Genomic DNA, 20,832 nt, shown 5'->3' with positions numbered 1-20,832 from the left:
CACATCCACACCCACAAAAAAATGCTTTGATGTATCAAAGAAGACATGATGAACAGAGCATCCCCATAAAACATGTTTGTGTGTGTGTGTGTTCATTGGGAGTGTGTGTGTGTGTGTGTCTGTGTATAGGGCAGGGACGATACTAAATTAAATCAAATGTTATTAGTCACATGCGCCGAATACAACAGTGAAATGCTTGCTTACAAGCCCCTAACCAACAATGCAGTTTAAAAATACAAATAAGAATAACAAATAAAAGGAACAAGTCATTAAAGAGCAGCAGTAAAATAACAATAGCGAGACTATATACAGGGGGTACCGGTACAGAGTCAATGTGTGGGGTCACCGGTTAGTCGAGGTAATTGAGGTAGAAATGTACATGTAGGTAGAGTTATTAAAGTGACTACTACCAGTGTTGCGATACTCGTTAGTATCGTGGTAAGGAAACTTCTTTAGGAAAACAGCCCTAATGTTGGAAGCAAACATCATCATGTCGTCTTCCAGAGTTAAATGTATTTATTTTCCAAGCTAAAGCACACAATATATATATATTTTTAACCCCCTTTTATCTCCCCAATTTCTTGGTATCCAATTACAGTTTTGTCTCATCGCTGCAACTCCCGCACGGACTCGGAGAGGCGAAGGTCGAGAGCCATGCGTCCTCCGAAACACAACCCAACCAAGCCACACTGCTTCTTGACACAACACACATGCAACCCAGAAGCCAGGAGCACCAATGTGTCGAAGGAAACACCGTACACCTGGCGACCTGGTCAGTGTGCACTGTGCCCGGCCCTCCACAGGAGTCGCTAGTGCGTGATGAGACAAGGATATCCCTGCTGGCCAAACCCCCCAAACCCAAACACTAACTCGGAACGACGCTGGACCAATTGTTAGCCGCCCCTTGGGCCTCCGGTCGCGGACGGCTGCAAAGGAGCCTGGGCTCGAACCCAAAGCACAGAATATTTTACATACAGCAGGTTTTCAAAGGACCTAATAGTCAGTCTGGTCTGATTTGTGTTTACATTTTTTAAATGGATTTTTAAAAAATGAGTGATACTGGTATCGTCCCTATGTGTGTGTTTGTGTGTGTGTGGGTGTGAGTGCGAGCGTGTGTGTGTGCGTGCTCACGATAGCATGTTTTTGTACTATACCGTAGGTTCCGTGTGAGCTGTAGGATGGCGTGTGGCAGTAAGCAGCTAGGGCCAGGCAGAACAGAGAGCCTGTCCAGGTCTGTGTTTAGTCTGATGGAGGGCAGGTCGAGGACAGGCCTGTCATCAGAGGCACAGCTGCATGACGTGCTCCCCCTCCCCCTCCCCCTCCCCTCCCCATCGGCCCCCATGCCTCAGCTCTGTACCAGAGGTTCTCTGAACATGTGGAAATCACACTAGCTCATCAGAGGAAGATATGAGAAACATTGATGAATAGCATGGATAGCAAACAGAGGTGCAGTTATATCCATGTAGATGAAAATATCACCCGATTCCATACCAGCATGGGCCAAAAATATTTTTGGTATCTCCGAATGTTCTGGCAAATCGTCACATAGCAAATTCACTGGAAGGAAGGATGTTTGATATGCTTTTTACATTTGTAACACAAAGCATTATTGGGAAAATCATGTTGAAAGTGGCCATTTTAGGTACTTTTTAGACATATACGAGCCTCCTGTAAGACCCAATGGTCCATGAACCGTACATGACACCAGTGGAGGCTGCTGAGGGGAGGACGTCTTATAATAATGGCTGGAACAGAGCAAATGGAATGGAATCAAACACCTGGAAACCACACATGAGCACCACCAACACAGTGAATGTGAAAATGGATTCAAAGGGAAGTCCCTTTGCTGGTGATTTGCTGAATGTGCAAACCTACAGGAGGGCTGTGATTGGTTAATGTCCTAGAATTGTCACGCCCTGACCTTAGAGAGCCTACCACGCTGCACCTTGGTCCGGTCATTTATCATCCGACGACGAGCGTATCAGAAGATCCCACCATCCACGGACCAAGCAGCGTGCCCCGGAGTGGAGGACATCATGGACATGGGAGGAGGTAAAGGAAGGGCATGAGAGCCTGCCGTGGAAACAGGCGGAAGCAGCGAGGGAAGAACGGCGGTGATACCAGGAGTCACGGCAAGAACGGAAGCAAGAGAAGCAGCCTAAAAACAAAAAATGGGGGGAGGGGCACACGGGTTGGTGAGCGGAACGAGCGGAACTAAGGGGTGAACGAGAACCAACTCCCTGTAAATACAATGAGGAGTTGGTCACGGTTCAAGTGCCACGTTTTCCGGTTCTGCGCACCGTGCCTTCAGTGCGCATCCACAGCACGGTGCGCTCTGTGCAAGCTCCCCGCATTTGCCATGCTAGAGTGGGCATTCAGCCAGGACGGATTGTGCCGGCTCAGCGCTCCTGGTCTCCGGTGCGTCTCTTCGGTCCAGGATATTCTGCGCCAGCTCTACGCACGGTATTCCCAGTTTGCCAGCCTAACCTAGTGCGGCCTGTGCCAGCTCCCCGCACTTGCCGTGCTACAGGGGGTATTCAGCCAGGACGCGTTGTGCCAGCTCTACGCTCCAGACCTCCAGTGCGCCTCCACGGCCCAGTATATCCTGTGCTGGCTCTACGCATTATGCCTCCAGTGCGCCTTCTTAGTCCAGTGCGTCCTGTGCCAGCTCTCCACACTCACCGAGCGAAAGTGGATATCCAGCCAGGACGCGTTGTGGTAGCTCCATGTACCAGGCTTCCAGTACGTCTCCTCACTCCGGTGAGACCTGTTCTGGCTCCACGTATGAAGCCTCCAGTGATGATCCATGGGCCGAAGCCTCCAGTGATGATCCATGGCCCGGAGCCTGTAGTGATAATCCATGGCATGAAGCCTCCAGTGATGATCCATGGCATGAAGCCTCCAGTGATGATCCATGGCTCAGAGCCTGTAGTGAAGATCCATGGCACGGAGCCTCCAGCGACGGTCCCCAGTCCGGAGCCTCGAGCGACGGTCCCCAGTCCGGAGCCTCGAGCGACGGTCCCCAGTCCGGAGCCTCGAGCGGCGGTCCCCAGTCCGGAGCCTCGAGCGGCGGTCCCCAGTCCGGAGCCTCGAGCGACAGTCCCCAGTCCGGAGCCTCGAGCGACGGTCCCCAGTCCGGAGCCTCGAGCGGCGGTCCCCAGTCCGGAGCCTCGAGCGGCGGTCCCCAGTCCGGAGCCTCCAGCGGCGGTCGGCAGTCCAGCGTCTCCAGCGGCGGTCGGCAGTCCAGAGCCTCCAGCGGCGGTCGGCAGTCCAGAGCCTCCAGCAACGGTCGGCAGTCCAGAGCCTCCAGCAACGGTCGGCAGTCCAGAGCCTCCAGCAACGGTCGGCAGTCCAGAGCCTCCAGCAACGGTCGGCAGTCCAGAGCCTCCAGCAACGGTCGGCAGTCCAGAGCCTCCTACATGATCCATGGTCCGGTTCCTATGGCAACGATTCACGGTCCGGTTCCACGGAGGCGGAGGGATCAGTGTGTGGAGCGGGAGCTACGTCCCGAACCGGAGCCGCCACCGAGGATAGATGCCCACCCGGACCCTCCCCTATAGAGTCAGGATCTGCGCCTGGAGTCCGCACATTTTGGGGGGGGGGGTACTGTCACGCCCTGACCTTAGAGAGCCTTTTTATTTCTCCATTTTTGGTTAGGTCAGGTTGTATTAGGGTGGGCATTCTAGGTTTTCTGTTTCTATGTTGGTGTGTTTGATTCCCAATCGGAGGCAGCTGTCTATCGTTGCCTCTGATTGGGAATCAGATATAAGTTGTCAGTTTCCTTTTGGGTTTTGTTGGATCTTGTCTTTGTTTGTTGCTTTATGCATGACTAGCTTTACATTTGGTTTGTGTTCATAGTTTTTTCCCGGTGTTAAGTTTTCAAATAAAGAGAGAATGTACGCCTAACACGCTGCGCCTTGGTCCGGTCATTTATCATCCGACGACGAGCGTAACAATAATGTACATTTCTATGTATAAAATGGATAACTTCTTTAAAAATAGCAGAGAGCCCACTCTGGAAATGTGATGTGCTTGAAGAGTATATTGTTTCAAACAATATATCCAAAAAATAAGCAAAATCAAAATGGGCACTGTAATGTTGAATAATTGAATGCAATTTGTTTTTCAGAATATAGACATAACCATATTTTAGAACACACTATAAAGAGTATTATGACACCACGATGTTGTCTGTACCATGTACCACGAGGCATGCATACAGTAAGTCTAAAAAGGCCCCAAAATGGCCACTTTCATCATGATTTTTTCAAAAACGACTTGTGATACAAATGTAAAAAGCATGTTAAATATCCTTCCTCCTAATGAGGTTTCTATGTGAAAATTGCCAGAATAATCTGTGACACCAAAAATATTTGCGGGGCCATGCCGCCTTGGAATCGCCCAATATGTTAATGTAGGTTACAGAAAATAGACTGATGTAATCATGCTCATAAAACCACTGTGCTGAAATAGCTTTCATCGTCATCGGGATGTAGGGTTGTCTCAGATGGCACTGATGTCAGTCCTGTGTCCTAAACACACACCTACACACACGCGCGCGAACACACAGCCATGGCTCCCAAACTCTCCTCTACTCTGACTAAATGTAAAAACATTGAAAGACAGTCATTTTCAGCCGCCACCGGCTCCATGAATCAATATTTCCACCTCGGTCCTTTATAACATACCTACATGTACACATTCCACTTGAAATGACATGAAATACTGTACAATTAACCCCCATTGTAAGATATTATATCCACCTATTCTGTAACGTGCACATTCTCCCCTCTCACATCTTCAGACATTTCTACATTAATATCTCCTCCATCTAATTTAGCGTCAATTTGTGCAGACACAGTATTTTCTCAACCCAAACAAAAGGCTTGTGTCCCAGTGTGGCGCAGGGCGTGGAGCAGAGTGATGTTATCGAGGTCACTGTGATCTAATCAGGTGTGAATGAAAGCGCTTGGCAGCACTCCTGGGCCCGGCCTGTCGTCATCACTGGGTAGAGATGGGGAGAGAGGGGAGAGGGAGAGAGGGGGAAAGGCACACAAAGGGAGGAGGGTGGGGCTGTATCCAGCTAGTGCATCTCAGGGAGACATGTAGATGTAAGGCTCTGTGGGACACTAGGGGTTTAGCCGGCCTCTACTGGGTGGCGAAGAGAGAAATCGGCATCCTTGGCAAGCGAGACAAGACAAAAGCCGAGGAGACTCAAATTAATCCGTTTCAAACTATTATGAGATCAGAATTGTTCTTGTATGTACCGTCCAATGATGCTAAATATATTTTACACATGTTTTTATTCAAAACAGTTGGGTAAGACATTTTAGATTATATTCTTCATTGTATACTCCAAAGTGTCATTAAAAAAATACAGACTATATTTCGATGATAAAACTACTGGTGAGCAGATTCCTTCCTTTCACAAATACTAAACATCACCCCACTTCTCCCCTCCTCTCTGCATAGGCTGCTCTGGTTGGCAGAGTAGCTGAACTCTCAGGATCATTTTTCAGAGCCAGTCTGTCACCCAAACACAGGCCCCACCCACACCAGTAGCCATTCAATAGAGAGGGCTCTACTTTCAGTGGTCTGAACACTGCCCAATCACTGAGCCCTAGCCCCTGGCTCTCAAAGTCGCAGCCAATAACTGCTCTTGCTCTTTAACACATGACTAAATGTGCTCCTGTCCATCAACTGGTTCATATATAGTTCATGCAATTAAATGTGGAGCAGTTTAATAACTTGCGTAGCCAAGCTCCTCTGTGTGTATGTGCATGCATGTTTGTATGCGTTTGTGTGTGTGTGTGTGTGGGTGGGGGAAACAGAGTGAGAGAGAGTGGGGTGAGACACAGGGAGGAAAAACAGAGAGATAGAGTGTGTGTGAAAGAGAGAGAATGAGAAAGAGGGAGAGAGACAGACAGATCAGGCAGGACATCAGAAGATCGGACAGCGTGTGTGAATGTGTTTGAGTATGTGTGTTTGTGTGTGTGTGGGACAGAGGCAGGGAGAGAGGGAGGGAGGGAGGGAGGGAGAAGAACCCATTCCCCTCAGTTCCACACTAACTTTTCAACGTGTGCACTTGAGGGAAGTTGGCTGTTCGACCGGCTACGGAGGGCTTTTTCCTTCCCTTTTCTCCCACCTATACACTTTTCCACGTTCTGCAACAACATCGACGAGACAAGCAGAGTACTTCAACTGAATAACTAACCGCTATTATTTCAGTGAGTATCTATTCATTTACAATCTGTATTTTGTAACAATTCACCTCTGGCCACACTGTGCCAGTCGCTCCCCTCTGCATGATGTCTGAGTGGCTCTGAATAGAACACATTCTCCCCATTATACGCCTTATTAGCACAATCTTCTATGTATTATTTCTGAATGAGAGCCTTATTGTATGTGCTCACTGATGGCTTAGTTGAGTGTACTAGAACTGCAATTATGATTTCCACTTACCTATTGGTGATATGACTGTTTATAAAGAAGAGGATTGTGTAAGTATTGGATTGTCTTTAAAAGGGCATGCTTGTATGTGGTTATTATAACGTGTGTGTATGAATCGGAGAGTATGCGTGCGAGGTACAGTTTGTCTTAAAGAGAGCATGTGTGCTTTAAACAGAGGGTCTGTGTGAAAGAGCGAGTTCGAGAGAGATTGTGTGCGGTAGACAAAGTATGTCTGTGTGTGTGTGTGTATGTGTTTAAGTATGTGCTCGTGTGCGTGTGTGTGAATGAATGCATCCCTGTGCGTTTCCCTGTATGTCTGCGTGTGTTTCATAACGCTGGTCCCTGGGAATGTTGGGTGCGCCCAGTAGCAGTAGTAGTTGTTTGACTGAGAGGAACTGTGGACAAAAGCGTCCAGCCCCATCCAGACCGCCGTGTCAGCCATTAGAGCAGTGAGAGATAGGCAGCCAGCTGCTGCTCAGGGTGCTGGAGGAGGGGATGCCTGGTCCGGGTTAGAGGTGACCATGCTTCAATTTTGACTAGCTTTTCAAAGAGTCTCTCTCGTCCCCCTCCCCTTTCTTTGACTCTCGCTGTACACAGAAAAAACATAGCTGCTGTGAAGTAGTAACGTGCTCGGAGGCTGAGAAGTAAAAAATGCAACGTAGGATGTCCAAGAAGGTTTATAAACAGCAGTGAAAGAGGAAGAGAGAGAGGAGTGTAATTATAAGAACGTCTGGTGTTTTTTTCCGGCATCTTGTGTGTGTGTGTGTGTGGGGGGGGGGTCGGAGGAGTTGGAATGTATTGAGTGACAGGAAATACAGCCTGTCCCCAGCTATCTTGTTTGTCGTGTCTGCTTTGTCCAAAGCCCTTAATCCACTACAAAAGCTGTCTGAGAGAGGGACTAGTAACACCAAAAACATTGCCCAAATCCCATGAACAAACCGACACAGTGACAGAGAGGAGGACAGACATTAAAGACGGATTATGACAAAAACGTGAAAATACCACAACAAGTATTTTTTTGAAACTACAATAATATACGGACACGTCATTTGATGACACTAGAAAAGCAGCTTTAAAAACAAACGTTATCGCTGCACAGCTGTGGACTATAGACAGACAGTCTTCCATAGGCATCGTTAAAAACAGCTATGGCTCTGGGGAGAATCAACAGAGAAAAAGTATTTGGTGTGCATATGTGTATCACATCCCCAGGATATAGCCCCAGTACAAGTAGTTCTTTGAGATGCCTTTACATGTAGAGTCTTGTTACTCTGATACACATCTGTGTTGCCACGATGGAAGTCTGGCAACAAGAAGTTACATTCAATCTCCGTCAACAATTAGAGGAATCAATGAAAGACTATTGATGAATTGAAAGTATTCGCTTTAGTCCGAAACAGATTTTTAAAACTGCACATCTTAGGGTCGAAAGCATTTGTGAATCACTCGCTATCACTTGTTGATCTTTGAGGCTGAGATATGAGTGTGTTCGGGTGCAGGGTTTGAGAGCTTGTGCAACCTGTCCTCCGGCCCTGTAGCCTGGCCTGCGCTGGGACTGGACTTTGCTATGAGGCTGGATCTCTCAGGCCCCTTTACCTGGATTTGAATAGAAAACCAGACAGCGAGTTACCACTCCCGCGCTGGACAATGAGGATTTTGTTCATGCTCAGCCGCAAGCCTACTGACACAAAGCACATAGCCACATAGCCTAGCCTAGCCCAGCCCAGGGCAGCATAGCACAGAGTGGAGTGGAACGGGCAGGCGGGGCGCCAGCAGGGGCGCCGGCAGGGGGGCAAGGGGGTTTGCTGGGGTGGGATTAGCAGACGTGGAATCGGGGTAGTGGGATGGGGGTTGAAATGGGCAGGAAATTACTGGCTTTGATGAAGCAGTGGCAGATTCTCCAGAGCCTTTCCATAGCTGTAAAAAAGCAGTCTGAGCATAAAATGTCACCACACTTCAAGGCCTCATTGTCACCTCTGTCTGGCTATGACGGGGCTGTTAAGACCCCACAGATGTGCACTACAAACCTTTGCAAAACGTCCCTCTCTCTCTCTCGCTAGTACAATCTCTGTCCCTGATGACCATGTTGTAATCTGGCACTCTCCATCAGCACACTGCATACGGTAGATATCTTACTGCAACACCACAGAATTCTCAAATATACATTTCCGAATTCTTCACAAATATTTTAAAACCTGTAAGACCGTGGAGAAGGATCCGATCAGTGTGGTTCTTACATCAAATGAAAAGGAGCCCAGATGATGAGATACATCTCAAGTGTGAAATCTGAATTTGGCATGCTTAAAGTGAACTTGCCTTGTTAAGCGTAACATATGAATTGAGATTCTAGTTTCCTGAACGGTCTCTTGTCATCGCTCTGTGCTCGATCGGAGATCACAGAAGGAAAGGAGAGGATTCTCAACTTCCTAGTCCATTCCTACACGGTTTCAGTCTGTTTTAATGGTTCGTGGGCCGTTAAACAAGGGCTGGATCAGGTCTTGATTATTTCCTTTGAAGTTGAATAATTTTGTTGTTCCACTGAACATTTCTCAGCGAAACATCTTATATCATCAGAAAACATAAATCAGGAAACATACATCTTTGTATAATGGAAACGCTGTCCGTCACAAACTGAGGCTCCATCCCCCTCCACAGCTATGCTGAACCAGAGAGCAGAGAGCGTAATGTGGGCTCAGTGAATATCAGGGTCGATTAGGAGTCCCTTCTGGCTGTGTTAGAGCAGATTAGGCAGCGGCAGCACATACAGGCTGCAGGCTGGTCATCTGCCTCTCTGACCCACATTGCTCTGATGTGCACGTCTCTTCCCATTACACTGACAATCAAACGTCACATTACATCAGCTGAGAGGCCGGGGAGCCGCTATCTGCATGCAATACATACCCTCCCCACAGGCTCTTCTCCTAATAACCGAGCACTGTCACATCACCACCATCCTCCTGGCATCCATCGCCTGGTTTAAGGTAATGCTATTCAAATATCACCCTAATGCAACACTCACTGAGGTCAAGTCCCGATATCAAACCATAACTGTTCTATTCCCTGTGTACGGGTAAGCCTATAACATGTATTTCCAAGCCCTCCATGAGTTTGCAGCTGGCTGACAGACCAGGTCTGTTTGCAGGCCAGCCGGCCGGGCCGGGATATAATTGGCAGCTGTGGAGTGAAAAGCAGGCTCAGCAACAGATAAGGGCTGTGGGGAAAGCTCTATAATCAGCATGGCTTAGCAGATGATAAATTATGTGTTCACAGAAGTATGCTGTCAGTGCTTTGAGGGAGATGGGGGGAGAGAGAGAGAGAGAGAGAGAGAGAGAGAGAACGGTAGAGTGAGAAAGGGAGAGAACGATAGAAAACATGGGAAGAGAAAGAAACATTACGGATGTTTTTGCTGTAATTTAAAATGGAAAAACACAACAATGCTGTCTACCAGGTCAGCGAGAAGGAAATAAAATTCTAAGCTGTGCCAACACACCAGCTAATACAATCTTCTGCCTGTCAGCTTACCTACTTTAATCCAGAAAGGTTTAACGCCTCTTAGAAATCTGAAAGGAGACATGAATTCAGCTGAGATTTCTTCATGCAGCTAGAGGAAGGCACTGCCTGGAAGGGGGGTTAAGACTCTATACAACTAACTAACTCTCTGGATCAATGCTTTCAACTCTGCTCCACTGACTGGTACACCACAGCAGAAAGCTACATGTACTTTGAGCCAATAGGAAAGCATGGAGGTTTATTAACAGCACAGGACATTGTAGAGTTGTAATGTGCTACTTTAGTGAAATCAAATCAGCAGTATTATGAGTGACACTGAATGAACATTGGCTTGCCAAATGGTATGCCAATACCTGACCATGCCCAAGCTCTGCTATGCATACATAGAATGGGAAAGACTAAGTAGTCAGGACAGAGTGTACTTTGTGTGGAGGCGGGGGCCTCACTGTCATCAGTGTGCTGCAGGGCCCGAGGCTCACACTGTGACACAGAGGCAGACTCCTGAGGAATAGAGATGCTGATGGATGGGCACGGGTTTGTCCTCTGAGTTTTACTTAGGTGTCTGTCTTCTAGAGGAAGATCAGAAGATAAGATGCCACGGCCCACACATGAACTACTGACATGCAGAGAAGACAAATGGGTTCCTGGCAACATCCACGGCCATCCTGCTCGTGCCTTATGTGGAATTCTACTGAGAACAAAGGTTGACTTGGCGTGTCAATACCTGCCATAAGGCAGCACAGCTCCAGGACAAATGAAAGTTCCATCTATATTCAGGTCATTCCCATGCTGGCTCAGTCCACTGGCTCCTAGTGATAACGGAAATATGAAATCAGCACTGCTTCGTCGTGCGGTGCCTCTCCTCCCTGCCCCTCCATGCTATTTTAAATCTCACCGTGTGAGACATCCCTCCTTCGCGCCCCCAGCAGGGGGGGGTTGAGAGGCAGGCGGGAGAAGAGGAGGGAGGAGAGGTATAGAGGGAGGGGAGAGAGATGGCGGGCAGCTGCATGCCTTATTTATTGTGATCCAGAGTGCAGTGAGTGCAAACAGTCGTCAGAGGAGAAACGCTAACCCTCTGGGCTTGGAGATGATGCCATGACTGCACTGCGTCTACATAACAGATTAAAGCAGGGATTATGTGCCATAAACAAATGTTGTGTAACTTTTTGTTGCGGTCAACCTTGAGGGGGGGGGGGAAATGTATGTTAAGAAGAATATGTTGGTTATGCGTTCTTTAACCACATAACTAAAGCATCTTCAACTGGACTGTACGGCCGTACTATAGCTCTGATAACAATGCATAATAGGACCACATTTGTGGATTTTGGTCTGTGACAAAGCCCGTGTTTATGGCGCCAGTGCACCTAACCAATGAGACAGACGTGACAGCAGACACCAGAGAAATGTCACGGCTAAATCCAGTAGACACCCACAAGGGGGTCCATCCCTTTTTCTGTTAGCAATCTTCAAAACTTCTCATGAAAGAGCTTATAACATATTCATCAGCTTGATTAAACCGAGCCAGTGCTGCTTCAGATCTGAGCGACGATGATGTCATATTCTCCTCAGGATCGCTCTAGCAGAACCAGGCTGAGGTGACAGGACCTATCCACTGTGGGGTCAAATGTTAACAGATGACATGAGATGGCAGACCGAGGTAGTGATCTCACTTCATCAGTAGAGAGAGAGAGAGAGAGAGAGAGAGAGAGAGAGATGTTGTCCGATCCCAACACATTTTACAACTGGTTTTACACAAACAAGCATTGCAGTCCGAGTGTGTGACAAGGGAGAACGATTACCAGATGCAGTGGATGTGTGAGGAGATAGATATTGAACCGTATAACAAACAGCCCAGACTAAGGACCGAGGGGAGTGATGTAGTGTTTAGTACCATTCTATAGCACTACAACACTCCCTCTGTAATAGTTATTTGTCTTCTTACACAGATAACCTCTTCCTTCACATAAAGGGAAGAGGCTAACTGTGACCGCATGGAGGGTTAGAATGCGCTGCCTGAGAGCATCGAAGATTAACTCAGTGCTTTTTGGCATTAAAGAGAAAAAATGGCTCTGGCTGGCGGGCTGAGAGTTGGAAATGAAACACCCAGAGCCTTGGCAGAGTCAGAGGTGGCACGTGGAGAGTTCTGGAGGCTTGGCGTGGCGGACTGAGGCTTGGCGCTCTGCCTGGGAGAGATCTCAGAGTAGTAGTCCCTCAGCGCTGGGGAACCCAGGGGTGGTCCTTTCTTCCACCTGAGCCTCTGAATATCATACCATATCATATAATACTACACCCTGCCGCTACAACTATGCATACCATAGCAGCTAGATGAAACTGTAGGAGACATCAACTATTATTCCACTATAACGTGACACTTAATATGATACTACCCCACTGCAACACTAAATCTAATACAAAATGAGTTCATTTAGAAGAGATTTGCAATTCTGCCAGTTAAAAATGTGTCAGATCTTACTTGTTCTCACATGTTCTGACTGACATGGCAATTAAGGCATATTTGTTGGATTTGATTGCGTTTTCTATCAAAATTCAGACCACTCTGTGAAGTGAGTAAATGTGTCTGTAGCCATTTCCTGCAGTCAATTGATCCTAGTGGCCTCATGGGTGGAATGCTATTAATATTTTTCATAATTTCATAATTAATCTAAATAAATAAATAAAATACTGACAAATCTGGTGTTTCTATGTCAAACTGTTTTTCTATATTTCAGTCTTCTGTGATTTATATAAAGTGTAATATTCGGGGCCACCCGGGACACACAATTGGCCTAGCGTCGTCCGGGTTAGGGAGGGTTTGGCCGGTAGGGATATCCTTGTTTCATCGCGCACTAGCGACTCCTGTGGCGGGCCGGGCGCAATGCGCGCTAACCAGGTCGCCAGGTGCACAGTGTTTCCTCCGACACATTGGTGCGGCTGGCTTCCGGGTTGGATGTGCACTGTGTTAAGAAGCAGTGCGGCTTGGTTGGGTTGTGTTTCGGAGGACGCATGGCTTTCGACCTTTGTCTCTCCCGAGCCCGTACGGGAGGTGTAGCGATGAGACAAGATAGTAACTACTAAACAATTGTATACCATGAAATTGGGGAGAAAAGGGGGTAAAAAAAAGTGTAATATTGGGATGCAAACTCAAAATTGAATTCATTTCAACTCTATATCTGACATGGTACTGGAGTTGTATCGTCTTTTCTTTTAAGCCCATAAACGTGTGTGAAGTGTATACTTCTGTTTCAAAGTAGACTTGTTCAAGACCACCAAGAAACACTCTGTGTGACCCACTGCAGTAAAAGGTTAAGAAGCTATGAGATTAAATGACAGTGTCCCAGGTCGTTGTGTAATGCTGACGGACAGTCAGACACGTAGTGTGATGTATATGTCAGGGCATGTCTCATGCCTGAAGAAACTCGGCGGAGTATTTTTAGAACCGGAATGTTGAAGGTGTCAGGTTAAGAGTGCGTACAGTATGTGACAGAATGTCTTCAACACATTCCCACAGTCAGAAGAAAATGTCCTCGGGAATATTGAAATATATACGCGTTTAAATGCAGTCCCCTCATCTCTACTGGTCATTGTATTAGATCAAATGTTCATAAGACAGATTGTCTGACCTGGTTTCTTAGTGTGAGATAGGTAACGTTACAATCCTGGATCCTGTTGATGGACTTGAGCACAGTGACGTCAGCCAGTCAGAGAGTACACTGTGTGCTTTCTCATTTCTGACCTCTGGAATGTGCTGATGCCGCAGGGTTCAAGTGGGTTCAGTGACAGTGGTAAAGTAAATCCAGTTCACTCTGTGGCCCTACCTCGCTCTCTCACTACAGACACTACAGACTGGTTCACTATCGGTAACTCAATCAAACCCTCACAAACAGTCCCAAACTCTCAGTTCAAATTTCACAGCTTGCTCCCTAATGCAAAGTCGAGAGAAAATGACAGATTGTTTCAGTGATATCAGCCTGGGCGGTCTGAGACAGAACTATTTCATAAGGAAGTACAGCATGTGTGGATTTCAGTCAGACTGCCAATGTGTTCTGCATGCAAACAGGATAAAAGTTCAGTCAAATGAATAGAGGGGAAAAGGAAAGAGATATTCCAGAATGAAAAGCCCTTGTGTGTCTTGGGGCAGACAGCTAAATTGTACAAGTGCCAAGGAAGGTAGGGACCACAGCCAACCCAATGCCAAATTCATTTTAGGAATCTCTGACCAGGCTGAAACACAATCACTGCTTACCTTGAAACTGGGGGAACACTGAGGACAGACATAAGAGAAGAATGCTTTTCCAACCATTTTTTGTTAAATCCTCTGCTAACTTGCTACAGATATTAACACTCATGGAATATATGAAATTAGACTGAATGTGAGAAACATGACAACAGAATACTGCAGTAAAGGCATAGTGATGCCTCAGAGAACTGTGTCAGAATGCAAAAGGACCTGAACAGTCTATTATTTCATGGGTCTCGTCAAGCAGCCTTAAGGTGTAGAGACAAAGCTAACGCAGGAAACTGAGGTCTGGAGAACCAATCAATTATATCATTATTTCATGTTTGATGGAACTAACAGAGACAGGAAGCCTGTAATCCAGTGCTCTATACGAGACACATTCTAAAACCCTCAACAAAACTAATTAGTTGCATTATATTCCATAATATTTGAACCAGGCTTTTGTATTCCCCACCCATCCTAAATGCCAGATTTGTGTGCCAAAGATTACAAAAAAAGAACAAAAGCAAGAGAAGTGTCTCAAATCCCTGCTGCATGTTACACAGTTAAGAGGAGGAATGGGAAATGGCATGAATAAAACATGACTGCATGAGTTTCCAACCTCAAAGAGGCTGAAACAGGAAGATGTTGTGTTCCCCGTGCAGTACAGAGCTGGGGTTCAGAGCAGGGTAAAGGGAACAGCCGTCAAACTACTAACAATGCTACAGTGCAATGGTTTATGCTGTAGGGGGGGGGATCTCTACAACACGCGCTTAGCTAACCATCACAACATGCTTCCATTTCTCCAAGATCATTTTTGGAGGATTGATTGACGTGCCGTTTTTGATTTTATATTCAGGCTCTTTCCTTTTTCTTCGTCTGTTCTCCCCACAGCACAGGGGACTGAGATGTGTAGCGTGTGTGAGGAGGAGATGGAATATGCTGGGGGAGAAAGAGGCGCTGCTCTGGGCTAGGTAAGGTAAGAGTCTTGTCAGCAGTCACAAGTTTCATCGCAGCAGCAGCAGAAGAGGAAGATGACTATGGTATTCACCGCAGCTGCAGGAATGACTATTTCGGGAAAACCAACATCATGACTCTCCTCTCCTCCCCTGCTGGCACCTCATCAAAATCTATTAGCAACTCAACGACAACATGGGTGGTAACAAACTGGGCGTCCACATTGAACATGCTGGCCAAGAGAAATGAGTGGCCTCCTATATCTGCTGGCCTGAAAACAGCAGCCTATATTATGTGGTGTAGTGGTTGCTGAACAAAGGCGAGTGGTTGCTGATCTAGGGACGTGAGTGTGGCAACTAAAGGACAAGACATTTCTCCTGGTGCCCTCAGTAAACATTCAACGCTGTCGGTGAGTTTGAGCATCTGTCCAAAACCATCGACCGTTAAATGTACCCTGAGGGCCACCTTTAAAGAGACACTCGGCAAGAAGAGAGGGATGAAGACAGACACTTCCTGTAAATATCCTGGTTTTACATCATCTTCTGTTACTTCCCATACTGGACTTAGTTAAGAGGTCCACCTCCTAATGCTGCAATAAACATTCATTGCTGTCGGTGGGTTTACATGAGAACAACTCACTGATCAATGAATGCAGACTGCGGTACCAACACCCCGAGTGATGGGATAGGAGAACAGATAACATGTAAACATACAGCCAGCACTAATGTTCTATGTTCTACTGTAGACTCTACTGTACTATCCAGGAGTAAAAACAACATTGCAAAGATGTACTCTATGTAATTATACTTACCATGTACAGTGCCTTGCAAAAGTATTGAGACCCCTTGGATTTCTTTTTTTTTTTTTTTAAGTTTATTACAAAGTGGAATTCAAATTGATTTAATTGTAATTTTTTGTCAACAATTTACACAAACTACTGTGTAATGTCAAAGTGAAATAAAAATTCAAAAAATGTTTTAAGAATAATACATTTTAATGTCTTGCCATAGATCTTCAAGTAAAATCAAAACAGGAACATTCACTGTATTCTTAGTAAGCAACTCCAGTGTAGATTTGGCCTTGTGTTGCAGGTTATTGTCCTGCTGAAAGGTGAATTCATCTGGGGGAAAGCCGGTTTTCCTCTAGGATTTTGCCTGTGCTTAGCTCCATCCCAATTATTTTAATCCTGAAAAACTCCCCAGTCTTTGCCGATGTCAAGCATACCCATACCATGATGCAGCCATCACCATACTTGAAAATAAGGAGGCAGTTACTCAGTGATGTGTTGTGTTGGATTTGCCCCAAACATAAGGCTTTTCAATTAGGCCAAAAAGTATATTTCGTTGCAGTATTACTTTAGTGCCTTGTTGCATGCAGGTCGGAACATCTTTCTTCTGTATACTTGTATTCTTCTTTTCACTCTGTCATTTAGGTCATTATTGTGGAGTCACTACAACGTTGTTGATCCATCCTCAGTTTTCTCCAATCAAAGCCATTGAACTCTGTAGCTGTTTTAAAATCCCCAATGGCAACATCCATGAGCAGTTCAATTCCTTCCCTGCAGCTCAGTTCAGAAGGACGACTGTATCTTTAATGTGTTTGGGTAGTTTAATACATCAAAAACAGCATAATTATTAAATTGACCATGCTTAAAGAGATAGTCAATGTCTGATTTGTTATTGTTACCCATCTACCAATCACTGCCCTTTATGAGGCTTTCGAAAAGCTCCCTGGACTTTGTAGTTGAATCTGTGATACTTGACTGAGGGACCTTACATAAACTCAGCAAAAAAAGAAACATCCCTTTTTCAGGACCCTGTCTTTCAAAGATAATTTGTAAAAATCCCCCAAAACTTCACAGGATCTTCATTGTAAAGGGTTTAAACACTGCTTCCCATGCTTGTTCAATGAACCATAAACAATTAATGAACATGCACCTGTGGGACAGTCATTAAGACACGAACAGCTTACAGACGGTAGGCAATTAAGGTCACAGTTATGAAAACTTAGGACACTAAAGAGGCCTTTCTACTGACTTTGAAAAACACCAAAAAAAAAGAAGCCCAGGGTCCCTGCTCATCTGCGTGAATGTGCCTTAGGCATGCTGCAAGGAGGCATGTGGACTACAGATGTGGCCCAGGGCAATAAATTGCAATGTCCGTACTGTGAGACACCTAAGACAGCGCTACAGGTAGACAGGACAGACAGCTGATCATTCTCGCAGTGGCAAACCATGTGTAACAACACCTGCACAGGATCGGTACATCCAAACATCACACTTGCAGGACAGGTACAGGATGGCAACAACAACTGCCTGAGTTACACCAGGAACGCACAATCCCTCCATCAGTGCTCAGACTGTCCACAATAGGCTGAGAGAGGCTGGACTGAGGGCTTGTAGGCCTGTTTTAAGGCAGGTCCTCACCAGACATCACCGGCAACAACGGGCACAAACCCACTGTCGCTGGACCAGACAGGACTGGCAAAATGTGCTCTTCACTGACAGGTTGCGGTTTTGTCTCATCAGGGGTGATGGTTGGATTCGCGTTTATCGTCGAAGGAATGAGCGTTACACCGAGGCCTGTACTCAGGAGCGGGATCGATTTGGAGGTGGAGGGTCGTTATGGACTGGGGCAGTGTGTCACAGCATCATCGGACTGAGCTTGTTGCCATTGCAGGCAATCTCAACGCTGTGCGTTACAGGGAAGACATCCTCCTCCCTCAAGTGGTACCCTTCCTGCAAGGTCATCCTGACATGACCCTCCAGCATGCCAACGCCACCAGCCATACTGCTCATTCTGTGCGTGATTTCCTGCCAGACAGGAATGTCAGTGTTCTGCCATGGCCAGCGAAGAGCCCGGATCTCAATCCCATTGAGCATGTCTGGGACCTGTTGGATCGGAGGGTGAGGGCTAGGGCCATTCCCCCCAGAAATGTCCGGGAACTGCAGGTGCCTTGGTGGAAGAGTGGGGTAACACTCACAGCAAGAACGGGTAAATCTGGTGCAGTCCATGAGGAGGAGATGCACTGCAGTACTTAATGCAGCTGGTGGCCACACCAGATACTAGAGGTCGACTGATTATGATTTTTCAACACTGATACCGATTATTGGAGGACCCAAAAAAAAAGCAGATTTTTATATATATATATTTGTAATAATGACAATTACAACAATACTGAATGAACAATGAACACTTTTGTTTTAACTTAATATAATACATCAATAAAATCAATTTAGTCTCAAATAAATAATGAAACATGTTCAATTTGGTTTAAATAATAAGTGCAATATGTGCCATGTAAAAAAGCTAACATTTAAGTTCCTGGCTCAGAAAATGAGAACATATGAAAGCTGGTGGTTGCTTTTAACATGAGTCTTCAATATTCTCAGGTAAGGAGTTTTAGGTTGTAGTTATTATAGGACTATTTCTCTCTATACCATTTGTATTTCATATACCTTTGACTATTGGATGTTCTAATAGGTACTTTAGTATTGCCAGCCTAATCTCAGAAGTTGATAGGCTTGAAGTCATAAACAGCGCAATGCTTGAAGCATTGTGAAGAGCTGCTGGCAAACGCAGTAAAGTGCTGTTTGAATGAATGCTTACGAGCCTGCTGCTGCCTACCACCGCTCAGTCAGACTGCTCTATCAAATCATAGACTTAATTATAATAACACACAGAAATACGAGCCTTAGGTCATTAATATGGTCAAATACGGAAACTATCATTCCGAATACAAAATGTTTATTCTTTCAGTGAAATACGGAACCGTTCCGTATTTTATCTAACAGGTGGCATCCATAAGTCTAAATATTCCTGTTACATTGCACACCCTTCAATGTTATGTCATAATTATGTACAATTCTGGCATATTAGTTCGCAACGAGTCAGGCGGCCCAAACTATTGCATATACCCTGACTCTGCATGCAATGAACGCAAGAGAAGTGACACAATTTCCCTAGTTAAAATAAATTCATGTTAGCAGGCAATATGAACTAAATATGCAGGTTTAAAAATATATACTTGTGTATTGATTATAAGAAAGGCGTTGATGTTTATGGTTAGGTACACATTGGTGCAATGACAGTGCTTTTTTCGCGAATGCGCTTGTTAAATCACCCGTTTGGCGAAGTAGGTTATGATTCAATGATAAATTAATGGGCACCGCATCGATTATATGCAAAGCAGGACAAGCTATATAAACTAGTAATATCATCAACCATGTGTAGTTAAATAGTGATTATGTTAAGATTGATTGTTTTTTAATCCTAGCTAGTACCTTACATTGGCTCCTTGCTGCACTCGCGTAACATGTAGTCTGCCTGCCACACAGTCTCCTTGTGGAGTGCAATGTAATCGGCCATGATCGGTGTCCAAAAATGCAGATTACCGATTGTTATGAAAACTCGAAATCGGCCCTAATTAATTGGCCATTCCGATTAATCGGTCGACCTCTGCCAGATACTGACTGTTATTTTTGATTTTGATCCCCCCCCTTTGTTCAGGGACACATTTTTCAATTTCTGTTAGTCACATGTCTGTGGAACTTGTTCAGTTTATGTCTCAGTTGTTGAATCTTGTCATGTTCAATTTCAATCAAAAACACAATTTTGCTGAAAATAAACGCAGTTGACAGTGAGAGGACGTTTCTTTTTTTGCTGAGTTTATGTTGTATGTATGGGGGACAGAGGACGGCTATGTCAACCACTATTTTTTCCACACATACTGAGTCAATGTAATTTATGTGATGTGTTAAGCCACATTTTACTCCTTAACTAATTTAGGGGCTGAATACTTATTCATCGACAAAATTTTAGTTAAGATTTTTTAAATATCTTTCACTTTGACATAAAAAAATATTTTGTGTAGATCGTTGACAAAAAAAAAAGACAATTAAATCCATTTTAATCCCACTTTCTAACACAATAAAAATGTGAAGAAATCCAAGGGGTCTGAATACTTTTGCAAGGCAATGTAATTCCATTTCCCTGGGTTGTTATGGTAGATCATGTGTTTTGGCGAAGTGACTCATAATCCTCTCATCATAAGATCAGTGCACGTTTTCACAGTACTTTCATTTCAGAATGATTTCCCCTTCTGTTACGGGAAGCTGAGGACAGCGACACTCTGTGTCACAGGATGAACTGTTTAGTTGTCCTTTCACTTCCTTTTTTATGTACCCTTTATTTAGTTGCTTAGAAATAAAGAATCTCCTTTTTTCAGAGGAGACCTGTGGTCAAGAAGAGAGCTCCAGTATTGGAAGGCCGGCTGAAGCACTCACCAAACAGCTGGGAGTGTTCACTCTTTCTTTATGCCAAAACAAAAGAGCCTGAAATAGAGTTTCAACTCAGCAGATGTGGCAAGAACAATCACAGGGGTGGAACAACACGTTTTCACACATTTTTCAGTTTCGGTTTAAATTGACCTTAAATAAAAAGTGAAACAATCAGCATGCTTGATTTTTGGAAAGTTCATTTGGCCTTTTCTGTAATTGGAGGAGATACAGACATATGGAAATAATCTGTCAGTAATGGCCCTGTAAGGTTATGTTAACATGCTGGGAAACGTTTTTCAGCCAGGCCAGACCCAATGCATGTTTTATCTTCTTTTTTTTACAGTGGGAAAGAGTCTGAGGGAACAATGAAAACGGGCCTGGGTTTCCCCTGTCTCTGAACTAGCTTCTTAAAAACACACAG

General features: G+C 45.3%; 1 long non-coding RNA gene across 1 annotated transcript; it reads left to right on the top strand.

The window, feature by feature from the left end:
• Positions 1 to 5,831: 5,831 nt before the first annotated feature.
• LOC112263082 lies at positions 5,832 to 20,585 on the top strand. The gene is made up of 3 exons (XR_002955444.2): positions 5,832 to 6,227; positions 15,071 to 15,155; positions 20,360 to 20,585. It is a non-coding gene; the product is annotated as an uncharacterized LOC112263082 (long non-coding RNA).
• The last annotated feature ends 247 nt before the right edge of the window (positions 20,586 to 20,832 follow it).

The sequence above is a fragment of the Oncorhynchus tshawytscha genome, linkage group LG12 (assembly GCF_018296145.1).
Source record: "Oncorhynchus tshawytscha isolate Ot180627B linkage group LG12, Otsh_v2.0, whole genome shotgun sequence".
NCBI classification, from domain to species: Eukaryota; Metazoa; Chordata; class Actinopteri; order Salmoniformes; family Salmonidae; genus Oncorhynchus; species Oncorhynchus tshawytscha.
Note: the sequence above shows the minus strand (reverse complement) of the source record. Positions and strands in the feature narration are given on the sequence as shown.